This window comes from Ictidomys tridecemlineatus, chromosome X (genome assembly GCF_052094955.1).
Source record: "Ictidomys tridecemlineatus isolate mIctTri1 chromosome X, mIctTri1.hap1, whole genome shotgun sequence".
Lineage (NCBI taxonomy): Eukaryota > Metazoa > Chordata > Mammalia > Rodentia > Sciuridae > Ictidomys > Ictidomys tridecemlineatus.
In genome coordinates, this window is record NC_135493.1 from 68,573,835 (window position 1) to 68,589,423 (window position 15,589).

General features: G+C 35.0%; 1 long non-coding RNA gene and 1 pseudogene across 1 annotated transcript in view; both read left to right on the top strand.

Moving 5' to 3' along the window:
• LOC120889005 (uncharacterized) overlaps window positions 1-15,589 on the top strand; it is a 410,936-nt gene that overhangs the window by 263,371 nt on the left and 131,976 nt on the right. The gene's annotated exons all lie outside the window — the stretch shown is intronic.
• LOC101954379 (DDB1- and CUL4-associated factor 8 pseudogene) lies at window positions 5,268-7,487 on the top strand (annotated as a pseudogene).

Consider the following 15,589-nt stretch of genomic DNA (forward strand, 5'->3'; position numbering starts at 1 on the left):
TTACCACTACACAATGTTTACTTGTATTCACACATACCTCATTTTAACAATACTCAGTAATTACTTCAACAATTTACTATTTCAAACACATACCACCTCTGAAAGACAACAGAGATATCCCTAAGTATGTTAGCCTTTCCTCATTATAGAAAAACTGCCCAATCTCTGAAAATCACTTACTGTCCCTTAATATTTTGTTTGTTTTGAAAATATTACTTTTTTAATTTTAAAAGTGTGTCTTCTGATTTGCCAAAGTAACAATAGCATATTCCAGAATTCACCCTAAAAAAGCTAATTTTTTCTTACAAGATAGTGTTTTTCTAAACACAAGATGTTGTCCAAGTATATTCCATAATTTGTTTATGTAGACATTCTGTGTTTATTCTAAATCTAGAACCAAAAATTGACTGGGCAATACCAATGCTGCTTTGGCTTCTTCTACTGAAAAAGTCATAAAATGCCATACATTATAAATTATATTATAGTAATTTATAATTTATAAATTATATTAATTTATAATGTTCTTTGCTAATAGAATAAGAAGGATAGAACATCTAATTCTTAAGAAACTCAAGAAAATTAAAAATCTATGAATAGAACAAAGAAAAAAATTTAAATTAACTAAGTTTAAAATGTACTAATTAAAATTGCTTATATTATTTATAATTTCAGGTCTCCTAAAACAAGAACTGCATTAAAATACAGTAATTGCTCAACTATCTTCCAGACAGTCAAGCATCCTTAAAATTTCTGGATAGGTCCATTTATCAGTCTTGTGCAAGAGTTAGCAATTGATTGCACAAGAGTCACTTTTTGCTTTTCTTGCAGAATTGATGACACTCATTAAACATCATCTGAATTCCTCAAGAATCATCCACTCTGACAAAGCAACACGTTATTAAAGACTATTTTTCTTCAAATTATGTTTTTGACAACTGTTCTGAGTTTCACATGACTATATCTGTGTGGGTTTGTCTCTGTGGTTTCTATTCTATACTCTTGTTCTTCATGTCTTTTTTGGTGCCAAAACCATGCTATTTTTGTTACTATAGCTCTATAGTATGATTTGAAATCTGGTTTTGTGATGCCTCAAGAATCACACTTTCTGCTCAGATTGCCTTGGCCATTCTGGTCCTTTTACTCTTCCAAATGAATTTTAGCATAGAATTTTATATTCTATGAAGTAGACCAAATGTATTTGGATGTGGATTGCATTGAATATGTGTTTGATAGTATGACCTTTTTGACAATATTAATTCTGCTAATCCAAGAACATGGGGCACCTTTACATCTTCTAAGATATTAATTAGTTTCTTTCATCTGTATTCTATGTTTTCATTGCAGAGGTTTTACTTCCTTGGGTAGATTTATTATATAGTATTTTATTTTTTAAGGATGTTATGAGGGGAATATTCTTCCTGATCTCTCTCAGTAGGTTAATTATTAACATATAGGAAAGTGATTGATTTATGAAAGTCAATCTTATAGCCTGTTACTTTTCGGAGTTAGATTTCTGGTTGAGTTTTTGGCTCTTCTACATAGCAGTCATGTTAAGGAAGTAAACAGAGATAATATGACTACTTATTTTCCTACAGAGTAGGTAACAGAAAATTTGAACTTCTTCTTTTCCTATTTGTGTATCTTTATTTTTCTCTTTTTTCCTGATTGTTCCAGCTACAATTTCAAGAACTATATTGGATAGAAGTGATGAAAATGGACATCCCTGTCTTGCTCCTAATTTTGGAGGAAATTATTTCATATTTTTTCTTGTCCAATAAGATATTGTACTTGAGTTAATCATGTGTAACCTTTACAATTTTGAGGTGTGTGCCTTCTATCCATAGTTTCTCCAGCATTTTAAGTACCAATGGGTGCCAGATTTGTTGAATGCTTTTTCTTCGTATATTGAGATGATCATGTGATTCTTGTTCTTAACTTTATATAGTGGATTGCACTTATTGATTTTCATATATTGAACCATACATCCAATGAACCTTGCATCCCTGGGATGAAACCCACTTGATCATAGTGTATAGTCATTGTACTATGTTTTTCCTGCTTTTTTTTTTTTGGTACTGAGGATTGAACCCAGGGGTGCTCAATTACTGAGCCACATTCCTATCCCTTTTTATATTTTGTTTAGAGACAGGGTCTCGCTGAGTTGCTAAGCACTTTGCTGAGTTGCTGAAGCTGGCTTTGAATTTGTAATCCTCCTGTCTCAGCCTCCCAAGCCACTGGGATTACAGGCATGTGCCACACCCCCGACTGTACTATGTTTTTGAGTGAGGCTTTACAATATTTTGTTAACAATTTTTGTATCTATGGTCAGCAGAAATACTTGTCTGTAGTTTTCTTTCCTTGATGTGCTTTTGTCTAGTTTAAGTATCAAGGTGATATCTGCTTCATAGAATAAATGTGGAAGTGTTCCCTCACTTTCTATTTCATGGAATAATTTGAGAATTATTGTCATTCTTTTTTCATTTAAAATTCTAGTGGAGTGTGACTCGGAATTAATCTGTTTCTTTATTTTTCTTTGTTGGAAGACTTTTAGTTGCTGCTTCAATTTCGTTGCTTGTTATTAGTCTATTTATGGTTTTTATATCCTAATGATTCATTTTGTGTAGGTCATATGTCTGTAGAAATTTGCTAGTTTATTGGAGTGTAGATTTTTAAAATAATTTCTAATGTTCCTCTAGATTTCACAATAATCTGTGTTATCTCCTTTTTTCTTCTTGAATTTTGTTGATTTGGAACTTATCTTTCTTTTGGTTAGTTTAGCTAAAGTTTATCATTCTCAATTATCTTTTCAAAGAGTCTACTCTTGTGTCATCGACCCTTTGTTTTTTCTCAACTCATTAATTTTAGCTTGGATCTTAACTATTACCAGTCTCCTTCTGATTTTGGTTTTGTTCTTTTCCTGGTCCCTTGAGGTGTAACATGAAATTACTTACTTATGATCTTTCCATATTTTTAATCTAGGAACTAAGTGCTGTATAAACTTTGTCTTAGAACTGTCTTCATAATGTCTCAAAGATTGTGGTATGTTGTATCTCTATTCTCATTCATTCCTAAGCATTTGTTTTATTTCTCCCCTGATTTATTCCATGATTCCTTCCTCATTCAAAAGCATATTAAATACTAGTTGTAAAAAAGGTTTATCTTAGAATCTTAGAATGAAATGAGAATGATTTCTCATTCCACTTATTATGATCTGATAGGATGCAAGACTTATCTCTGTTTTTTGTATTCGATGAAACTTGCTTTGTTCCCTAAATGTGATCTTAGAGAATGTTCTCTGTGCCACTAAGAAGAAATTGAGTTAGTTGTTTAAAATCTTTATATGCCGCAAAGTTTCAGCACAGTTTTTTTAAAGAGAGAGAGAGAGAAGAGAGAAACTTTTAATATTTATTTTTTAGTTTTCGGTGGACACAACATCTTTATTTTATTTTTATATGGTGCTGAGGATCAAACCCAGCTCCCTGCACATGCTAGGCGAGTGCGTTACTGCTTAGCCACATCCCCAGCCCCTCAGCACAGTTTTAATCCTCTTCATTCATAGCTTATTTACTTCCTTTATTCACTTCAAGGATAAAATAAATTAGAAGAGAATATGCATATTCTTCTACATCAAATCTAACAATCTACATTCCTCTGTGCTAATTCATTTATCCGCATTACTCATGATGGACTTTCATGTGGTTTTCAGGCTACTGTGGTATTCTTTATAAGTTGCTATGAATATTCTTTCCTGTATATTTCCATTAATATTACCCTTGAAGTTATCTTTTCTGTTTATGAGATTTTACACTTACATATTTAATCAATTTTGCATTTATCTTGTAATTACTTTAAGGAAAACTTTATTTTCCTCATTCTGGCATTCTTAGCAGTTTACTACAGCAGTTTACTGTAGTAAACTACAGTTTACTATTTAGAAAATGTACTCACATCACATTAGATAATCAGAGAAGTTCTGAAGTCAATGCAGCAATGCCAATTGGCTGTTCCCACAAAGGTCTTCTCCTAAAGGGCCCCAAAGAAACCTCTAAGATATTTTCAGGGATATAGACCATATTTTGGTAGTTCTATAAATTTTTTTTTCATAAAATTAACTTGGCATTTCCTAATTACCTTTAATTAAATTAACTCCAAATAAATATATGGACTCTTTGTTGGTTAAAAAAAAAGGACATACTTTATCTTAAATTCTTAAAGCAACATTTGTTAAAATGTCCACTTTAAATTGACCAGCTGATTTCAGCCTTGATTACATTGAGGAATTAAATTCCTCTTCTCTCAAAGTGAACCTGTCAGATTTAATAAATAAAAATGCAGGGCACCAAGTTTAATTTGAATTTCAGATAATGAATACTATTTTAGAGAAAATGTGTCTAATGCAATAATTTATCCACTATTTTAGCTACTCATACTAAAAAAAGTATTCATTGTTTACCTGAAATACAATTAACTAGGCATCCTGTATTTTATTTGGTGACCATATACCAATTCTGGCAGTTAAAAGTCCTCCAGATTTCCTTCAAGCTATTTGATTTTTGAATTGCTTAAGATACCCCCACGAGCGCTGTTGTACCTTGGATTGAATCTAGGGGCGGTCAAGAGCTGAGATAAGAAGTGCACCACTGCCTGCTTCTTAAATTATCTATCTATCTATTTATTTATTTATTTATTTATTTATTTTGGATGGGGATACTGGGGATTGAATTCAGGGGCACTCGACCTCTGAACCACATCCCCAGTTCTTTTTTTTTTGTTGTTGTTGTATTTAGAGACAGGGTCTCACTGAGTTGCTTAGCGCCTCACTTTTATTGAGACTGACTTTGAACTCATGATCTTCCTGCCTCAGCCTCCCGAGCCCCTGGGATTACTGGTGTGCAGCCACAGTGCCCAGTTTAAAATATTTCTTGTATGTACGAAGGCAGTAGCCATTGGGCATTTAGCTAACTTTTCCCAACCCTTGCCTTTATCTTCATTCCATAGAGCACATGATCTTCAAGCCAAGCAATGAGAGGCTCATGAAAATGTTTTTGCTTAAGGATGATCACTTTTGCTGACAGTTCTGCAGTTGCGTAGAGTGTAACAGTTTGCAGGGTATGACCTTATGGGCCTGGGAGAAAAATATGTTGTCTCAAGATACCGCGAGAGGTGAGATGGGACTAAGCCTTCTGAACGTCATCGGCCACCATCCATGTAACTGCCTCAGCAGATACTTCCAGTTCTCTGTTCACTAGCCTGTTGGAAGGTTGGAGTTTAGTTGCTGGTAGCCTACTTTTTTGCCCTTTGGCTACCCCATTTAGGGTGGTCCTGCCTCCTTCCCTGATCTCCTAGAAGTCAGCTTTTCCCCATTGCAGACCAGCTACTGGAAACATCCTTCAAAATGTCTGGTCACGAGAACGGCACAAATGCCTCACCAAACTTAGAAAATGGAAGTCCTCTTGGCGCCTCAGAGGAGACATCTGGCACGGAGGCAGGGAGAGATACACACTCTGACGATGAAAGAGAAGCCTCAAAATTGAGTGCGAAATTAACTGGAGATGGCGATGATAACAACAACGATGATGATGATATCCCCGTCTATGTCGGCACAGAAAATGAAGTAGAACCAGGAAGTTCAAGTGACACCATCGATTTCCACACTGAGAAGGACTTTGACCATTTCATCAGCAGTGAGGAAAGCCCGTTCCCTCACCACTTAGAGGAAGAACGGGAGACAGAGGAGGAAGATGAAGAACAAAAACAGCTTCAGGTATGTGCACAGTACTGGGAGAACAACTGTGAGGATGAGGATCAGGCCCTGGAGCAGTGGATGACCTCAGAGACATCTGCCCTCCCGCGACCTTGCTGGCAAGTCCTTACAGCACTCAGGGAGCGGCAGCTGGGTTCCAGTGCTCCTTTTATGTATGAGGCCTGTGGGTCAAGAATCTTTGTGCAGCGTTTCAGCTTCCAGTATGGCCTTGAGGGCCATTTAGGTTGTGTGAACGCTGTGCATTTTAATCAGCGTGGCACCTTGTTGGCCAGTGGTAGTGATGACCTGAGGGTGATAGTGTGGGACTGGATAGGGAAACGGCCAGTACTGGACTTTGATAGTGGTCACAAAAATAATGTCTTCCAGGCTAAGTTCCTTCCTAATTGTGGTGATTCCATCCTGGCCACATGTTCCCGTGATGGCCAGGTAAGGGTGGCAGAACTATCTGCTCCAACATTTGGGAAGAACGGTAAGTGTGTGGCCAAACATAAGGGAGCTTCTCACAAGTTGGCTCTGGAGCCAGATTCCCCTTTTAAGTTCCTAAGTTCAGGTGAAGATGCTGTTGTTTTTACCATTGATCTCAGACAAGGGCAGCCAGCTTCAAAAGTGGTTGTAACAAAAGAGAAGGAGAAGAAAGTGGGACTATATACAATCTATGTGAATCCAAGCAATACCTACCAGTTTGCAGTGGGTGGACGAGATCAGTTTGTAAGGATTTATGACCAGAGAAAAATTAAAGAGAATAAGAATAATGGAGTACTCAAGAAATTCTGTCCTCATCACTTGGTCAACTGTGATACCAAAATAAACATCACCAGTCTTGTGTACAACCATGATGGCACAGAGCTCCTAGCCAGCTACAGTGATGAAGATATTTACCTCTTCAACTCCTCTGATAATGATGGAGCTCACTATGTTAAGAGATATAAGGGCCACAGAAATTATGCCACGGTAAAAGGTGTGAACTTCTATGGCCCCAGAAGTGAGTTTGTGATGAGTGGTAGTGATTGCGGACACATCTTTCTCTGGGAGAAAGCATCTTGCCAGATCATTCAGTTCTTGTTGGCAGACAAGGGAGGTATAGTCAACTGTCTTGAAGCCCATCCTCACCTACCTGTGATGGCAACTAGTGGCCTGGACCATGATGCCAAGATCTGGGCACCCACAGCTACAGCTTCCACTGAGCTAACCGGATTAAAGAATGTGCTTAAGCAGAACAAGCAGAAAAGAGTTACAGATAACTTGCACCACTCTGACCTGTTTGATAGTCAAGCGCTTTGGTTCCTCACAAGTCACCTGACAGAAAGAAATGTTTACCAGCACCGGGGGAGGTCCTGGCCTTCTAGGCATGAATGCATATTTACTTGAGTCTTCCAGCACCTCATATATATCTGAGGAAGAAGAAAGTCAAGACTGAGTGCAATGCTGCTCATCCTGAGGAATTCATCCCCCCTCAAGCTGAATGTCACCTCAATAGACTAGACTTTAGATTTCAGTTTTAATATATATTTGCCTTTTGTCTTCTGTTTTCTATAAGATATACTAACAACATTTTTATTATTTCCTTCCTCTCAACATTCCTCACTCATTCCTCTCTTTTTTTTACTCCTCCCTTTACCCATAATCCTTAAGTGAATGTATAAGTAAATGAGTTATGCCTCTTTTTTGTTACATTTTAGTTAACCTCTAAAATTTGCTAATTCTGATATTTGTCTACTTGTTTCTGACACTCTAGAAATTGCTGATTTTAAATCTTTAGTAATTTAATTCTGAACATCAAGTTCTTAATTTGATCTGAAAATTTCAGAAATGTTTGTTGCTTGAGAAGTAAAATAAACCATATTTCTGTTCCTTGAATGCTGACCCTTGACCATACATATACCAAACACAATTTGTATGTGTGTGAGCATTTGTGTATGTTTGTGTGTGTGTGTGTGTGTGTGTTTTCTGAAAAGGAAAAGAAGAGAGAAGGTGGGTAGGTAATTTCCTGACCAGAAAATTTACCCCCTTAGAATAAATAACTTGGTGTTATCCACATTTTCTGAATTCATATTGGTAATATTAAATAATTTGATACATTTGGTAAAAACTAAAATAATTTAACCATATGATATTTTTTATTCTGCTCTTTCAGTTTTATTTTTATTTTTTGGTTGAGAAATCTCAAAGAATCATCTTCCAGTAAGAACTCCTGGGGCAACCATCTTCTATAACATGCTATCTAGGAATGTAAGAATTCCTTTAGTTAATGTATCATTTCCGTTAACTTATGAATAGCATTGTTGCCAAAATTTTTTATACTTTATAAAATGTATTTAAGCCATATTTAATGTAAATTTTAATGTCTAATTAATGTTCAATAATAATATACATTTAAAAAAATTTTAATGGTTGTAGGTGGACACACACAATCCCTTTATTTATTTTTATGTGGTTCAGAGGATTAAACTCATGTGCTTCACACATGTTAGGCAAGCACTCTACCACTGAGGCACAACTTCAGTCCTACATTTTTAAAAAAAAATATTTATTTTTTAGTTGTAGTTGTCAATACTTTATTTTATTTATTTATTATGTGGTGCCAAGAATCAAACCCAGGGCCTCACACATGCTAGGCAAGCGCTGTAATGCTGAGCCACAACCCCAGCCCCAGGGAACCCAGTGATTCTGAACACTGTTGTTTAAAACAGGACATAAAAGACAGTTATAAACTAGGATCTCAAGTTTGGGGCAACCTGTGTAACTGAGTGGAATGTATATTAGTAAATATTAACAAAACATTGAAAAAGCATCATTTGGGATTTCAAGTGACACTGGGTGTCAGAACAATGACAAAAACACATTAATTAGGTAGGTCTTTTTCCACTTGCTGTTTGTGAACAGCTCTCCCTCTGCAGGGAATTCATGCCCTGTCAGTTTAGCTAAGCTAAAACTGTTCAGGGTTCCCTGCTTCTATCTCAGGATTGCTCATGCTATAATAGGCATTTGCCAAAAGATTTGGAAAACGAAGGAAAAATAGTAGCCATATTTGTTTTATGCTCAGACAGTAGGAACAGGGGCACCAGGTGCTGCTGTAGCTCATGCACGTTTTGCTTTTATGCTGGCTTATCTTGTTGGTATGGGGTAGCAGCTGGGCCCACAACTACTCCAGCTCTACCATATCTTCCTTTAGCTTCCCCAGCTCCATTAAAAAAATATGCTTCTCATGCTGGGGATTCATATCAACAAAGCTGGAGGTTTGGATGTATTTGGAAGTAATATGTGTTTCAGTCTGTCTTGGTTGTCCCAGAAACTAATCAAGGATTACATATATCTTTGCTTCTCCCACTTTTCATTCATCTCTCCTTCCTCATTGCCCTGCTGATTTCAGGTTCCAGCATCCGAAGCAAAGACAAACACCATAGTAAGAACTGCTTACACAGCTTGAAAAACTAAGATACAACACCCTGTTATAAGTTTATAAGTCCCTTGTTAAATACATATGTTTCTGCTTTTCTGATTGAAATCTGTGTGTTGCAACTCAACTCCACGTGTTTTGGGTTACATTTCAAGGTTACTTTGTCTTGAATATTTACCATTTGGAGTAAGTAAAGATTCCTAAAGGACAGTGTACAAACATAAACACACAAGAGCAGAGATATAATTATATTGCAAGTACAATTATGATTATAGGTAAAAGGCAAGCTGGTGAAGTAATGGTTACAAAGTCAATCTATGCACATATTGGTGTTATGAGTATATAGAATAAAACAATGCCTGTCATGAAATAGTAGGCAAAACTAACAATTTTCTCAATTCAATAAGTAGGTAAATCTGCTCCCTTAGTGTTAATTTTCCAACATCATATTTTCATTCCAATATAAAATGTCTATAGGACAGTTCTGTGCAGGCCTTACTGGCCTTTATACAATATTTTAATTGTCCCCTAGTTATGTACAGAATTTAACTGCATAAAGTTGTAAAAGATGCCAAACTATTCTTTTCAGAAAACATCTTCCTGGCAGCCATTCCATAAAAGAAGAGGTGTAGAAATGAAAAAAATACAATGAATTATAATTAATTAATATTATTTTCAAGTTGCAAAGAGTCTTAGTTTATGTCTGGTTGACCTATCTCATGGTGAGAGAGATTTTGTTGAAAACACCCAGTGTTATTTTGTTGTCTATTTGAAAAGGGTTTGTTTTGCATATGCAGATGTCCCATTATTTGGAGAATAAATATTTACAATAATTTTTATCTTGCTGTGGTATGATTCCCTTAAACCTCTAAGAAGTGAACTTCTTTACCCATTCTGATTCATTTTGGCTGATTTCTACTTTGTCTGGTAAGAGAGTAGATACCACTACTTCCTTTTGGTTTTCATTTGCATGCTGTATATGTTCCCATCCTTTCACCTTCAGTGTATGTTTGTCTTTGCCTGTTAGTTGAGTTCCTCATATAAAACATACAGGTAGGTCTTGTTTTTTTAATTTACTCTATCAGTCTATGTACTTTGGAGATTTTAGATATTTAAATTCACTGTTGGAGAAAGATTCTTTTTATTGCATGCCATTTTGATTTCTTTCTAATGCTTAATTTAAAATTATTTCTCGGGGCTGGGGATGTGGCTCAAGTGGTAGCGCACTCTCCTGGCATGCGTGCGGCCCGGTTTGATCCTCAGCACCACATACAACCAAAGATGTTGTGTCCGCCGAAAACTAAAAAATAAATATTAAAAGTTCTCTCTCTCTCTCTCTCTCTCTCTCTCTCTCTCTCTCTCTCTAAAAAAAAGGTTTAAAAAAATAAAATTATTTCTCCTTTGTCTAATCTTGCAGTGCACTTGATTCCTATCATGACTATGATACTTACTTTTGCTTTATTCCACATGAAATATTTAACTGAGTATGTTTTGTAGTATAAGTTTAGTGGTTATGAATTCTTTTAGTTTGTGCTTATCTTGGCAGTTTTTAAAAATTTCATCTTCAATTCTGAAAGATTGTTTTGCTGACTACAGTAATGTTGGTTGGCACTTTTTTTATTTCAGTACTTCATATATATTTAATTCTAGGCTCTTCTAGCTTTTTTGGCTTTGGACTGAGAAATTAGTTGAAATCTGAATTGGCTACCTCTAAATGTGACCCGATATTTTTCTTGCAGTTTTTAAAATGTTATCCTTATATTGTACATTAGGCATATTAATTATAATGTGTATTGGAGAGAATTTCTGGCCTTCCTGTTTGGGGTCCAAAATGAATTTTTTTCTCTCTCTTCACATTTATTAATTGTGCATTATAGTTGTGTATAATCATGGGATTTGTTTTATATATATATATATATATATATATATATATATATATATATATATATACATGCAAACAATATAAAAATGTAACTAGGGCAATATAACTTAGGCAATATAACTCCTCAACATATAACTCTCCTTCCCCACCTCATATCCCCAGTCCCTTTCCTCTACTAATCTCCCTTTGATTTTTAGGAGATCTTCCCCCACCTTTGTTTTTCTTTTTCCTCTATAGCTTCTACACATGAGAGAAAACCTATGACCTTCTATGTTTGGTTTATTTTGCTTATCATAGTGGTCTCTAGTTCCATCCATTTTCTTGAAAATGTCATAATTTTATTATTATTTATGACTGAATAAAGCTCCATTGTGTACATATATAAAATTTTCTTTATTCATCTGCTTATGGACACCTAGTCTGGTATCATAGTTTGACTATTGTGAATTGTGCAGCTATAAACATGGATATGCATTATCACTATTATATGATGACTTCAACTCTTTAGGATAAATATTGAGGAATGGTATTGTTGGGGCATATGGTGGTTCCATGCCTAGTTCTTGAGGAGCCTCTGTATTGATTTCCATAATGGTTGTTACTAATTTACAATCCCTTAGCAGTTTAAAGTGTTCCATTTTCTCCACATTTTTCCTAACATTAGTTATTTTCTTTTTTTGTGGGGGCAGGGGGTACCAGGGATTGAACTCAGGGGTCACATCCCCAGCCTGATTTTGTATTTTTATTTAAAGACAGGGTCTCATTGAGTTGCTTAGTGCCTCGCTTTTACTGAGGCTGGCTTTGAATTTGCCATCCTCTTGCCTCAGTCATCCAAACTGTTGGGATAACAGGCATGCACCACCACACCTAGCCTAGCATTAATTATGTTTTGTATTCTTGATAACTGCCATTCTGACTGGTGTGAGATAAAATCACAATGTAGTTTTTGATTTACATTTCTCTGGCTGCTAATGATGTTAAACTTTTTTCAAACATTTGTTAAGCATTTGTATCATTTAATTCAATAGCCCACTTATTAATTGAGTTATTTCATTTTTGATGTTTTTTGTGTTTTTATATATTCTATATATTAATCCTCTGTCAGAAAAATAGCATCCAAAGAAATTGTCCCATTCTCTAGGTTCCCTTTTCACATTCCTAATTGTTTCTTTTGCTGTGCAGGAGATTTTTAATTTAATTCCATGCCATTTATTAACACTTGGCATTATTTCCTGACCTACAGTTTTCTGATAGAGAAAGTTGTTGCCTGTGCACATATGCTGGAGTGTTGACCCTAGTTTTCTTCTAGGTGTTGCACAGGTTCTGGTCTAATTCCCAGGACTTTGACCCATTTTGAGTTGATTTTCATATAGGGTCAGAGATAAGTGTCTAGTTGTATTATTCTACATTATGGACAATCAGTATTCCCAGCACCATTTATTTAACAGGCTGTCTTTTCTCCAATGTGATTTTGGCATCTTTGTCAATGATTAAATGGTTGTAGATGTGTAGGTTTGTCTCTGTGACTTCTAATCTCTATCAATGGTCTATTTGTCTGTTTTTATATCATTATCCTGCAGTTTCTTTACAATAGCCCCATAATATTATTCAGTAATATAATATATAATATAAAAAATCATACAATATATGTATTATATAATATATAATATAAACAAAAATAATATATAATATAAAAAGTCCGGTATTGTGGTGGCTCCAGCATTGCTATCTGGGGTTAGAATTAATTACTTGGTTATTCTGGGTCTTTTAGTCTTCTGAATGAATTTTGGCACTGTTTTTTCTAATAGTGTGAAGAATGTCATTGGAGTTTTTATGGGAATTGCATTGAATCCACTGTATTGCTTTTGGTAGTATGACCATTTTAACTTATTAATTCTGCTTATCCATAAACTTGGGAGTTCTTTCCATCTATTTACATCATTTTCAATGTCTATTTTCAATATTCTATAGTATTCATTGTAGAGGTCTTTCACCTCCTTGGTTAGATTTTTTTACTTGGTATTTTATTTAGCAGGGAATATTGCTAATGGAATGCCTATTTATTTCACAGCAGATTCATTGTTGGTGTATACAAAAGCTACTAATTTTTGCATGCAATTTTGTAACCTGCTACTTTGCTGAATTTGTTCATTAGCTCTTGCTGTCTTTAGGTTGAGGGTTTTTAAAAATTTTCTATTTATAGAAACATCTGTAACCAGAGGTAATTTAACTTCTTACTTTCCTATTTTTATTATTTTATTTACCTCTCTTGCCTAAATGCTCTAGCGAGTGTGATGAGTTTTTTTCCATTTTTTAAAGGAAAGACTTTCATTTTTTTCCATTTACTATGAGGTTGGCTTTTGTTTTTTTATATATAGCCTTTATGATGTTAAGGTAGGTTCCTTCTATCTCTAATTTCTTCAGTGTTTTTCTTATGAATGGTTTCTGAATTTTGTCAAAGGCCTTCTCTGCATCTATTAAGATCATCAAATGATTTTTGAACAAAATCAAATAGGTTATAATGTACTATCTCTTTAATACATTTTAATAAAACTTGCTAATAATTTATTAAATTTTTTTGCATCTAAGTTCATCAGGAATATTGGTCTGTAGTTTTATTTCCTTTATATGTCTTTATCTGCTTTTGGTATGAGTGTGATATTGGCTTTACAGAATGAATTTGTAAATTACTCATCTATTTCTCTTTCATGGAATAACTTTTTTTCTTTACAAATTAACATGGAGTGGGCTGGGATTGTGGCTCAGCGGTAGAGCACTTATCTAGCATGTGTGAGGCCCTGGGTTTGATCCTCAGCACCACATAAGAATAAACAAACAAACAAACAAATAAAGGAGTAAAAAAAAGAAATTACCATGGAGTAATTTGAGGACTATTGATATTAGTTCTCCTTTAAATGCCTGCTAGAATTCAGCTGAGACTCTACCTGGTCCTGGCCTTTTCTTTGTTGGAATGCTCTTTTTTTTTTTCATTTTTTTCTTTTAATTTGTTATATATGACAGCAGAATGCACTACAATTCATATTACACAAATAGAGCACAATTTTTCATATCTCAGGTTGTACACAAAATAGAGTCACACTATTCGTGTCTTCATACATGCACTTAGGGTAATGATGTCCATCTCATTCCACCGTCTTTCCTACCCCCATGACCCCTCCCTTCCCCTCCCTTCCCTTTTCCTCCTTACTCTAACATCTAATCCTCTCATGCCCCCCCCCATCACATTATGCATCAGCATCCTTAAATCAGAGAAAACATTCAGCATTGGTTTTTGGGGGATTGGCTAAATTCACTTAGCATTATATTCTTCATCTCCATACATTTACCTGCAAAATGCCATGATTTTATTCTCTTTTAATGCTGAATAATATTCCATTTGTATATATACCACATTTTCTTTATCCATTCATCTATTGAAGGGCATCTAGTTTGGTTCCACAGTTTAGCTATTGTGAATTGTGCTGCTATAAACATTGATGTGGCTATGTCCCTGTAGTATTCTGTTTTTAAGTCCTTTGGGTATAGACCGAGGAGTGGGATAGCGGGGTCAAATGGTGTTTCCATTCCCAGTTTTCCAAGGATTCTCCATACTGCTTTCCAGATTGGCTGCACCAATTTGCAGTCCCACCAGCAATCTATGAGTGTGCCTTTTCCCCTTCATCTTCACCAACACTTATTGTTGTTTGTATTCTTAATAGCTGCCATTCTGACTGGAATGAGATGATATCTTAGAGTAGTTTTGATTTGTATTTTTCTAATTGCTAGAGATGATGAACATTTTGTCATATATTTGCTGATTGATTGTATATCTTCTTTTGAGAAGTATCTGTTCAGAGATAGGGGTTTAATATCATTTTGTTGCATATGGATTTCCAGTTTTCCCAGAACCATTTATTGAAGAGCCTATCTTTTCTCCAATATATGTTTTCGGTGCCTTTGTCTAATATACGATAATTATAATTATGTGGGTTAGTCTCTGTGTCCTATATTCTTTACCATTGGTCAACCAGTGTATTTTGATGCCAATACCATGCTGTTTTTGTTACTATTGCTCTGTAATATAGTATAAAGTCTGGTAGAGTGATGCCAACTGCTTCACTCTTCTGGCTAAGGATTGCTTTAGCTATTCTGAGTCTCTTATTTTTCCAGATAAATTTCATGACTGCTTTTTCTATTTTTTGAGGCATATCATTGAGATTTTGATTGGAATTGAAATAAATCAGTATAGTGCTTTTGGTAGTATGATCATTTTGATAATATTAATTCTGCCTACCCAAGAAGAAGGTAGATCTTTCCATCTTCTAAGGTCTTTTTAGTTTCTTTCTTTAGCATTCTTTAGTTTTTGTTGTAGAGGTCTTTCCTCTCTTTTGTTAAGTTGATTCCCAAGTATTTTATTTTATTTATTTATTTATTTATTTATTTTGAGGATATTGTAAATGTGGTAGTTTCTCTCATTTCTCTTTCAGAGGATTTGTCACAGATATACAGAAATGCCTTTGGTTTGTGGGTGTTAATTTTGTATCCT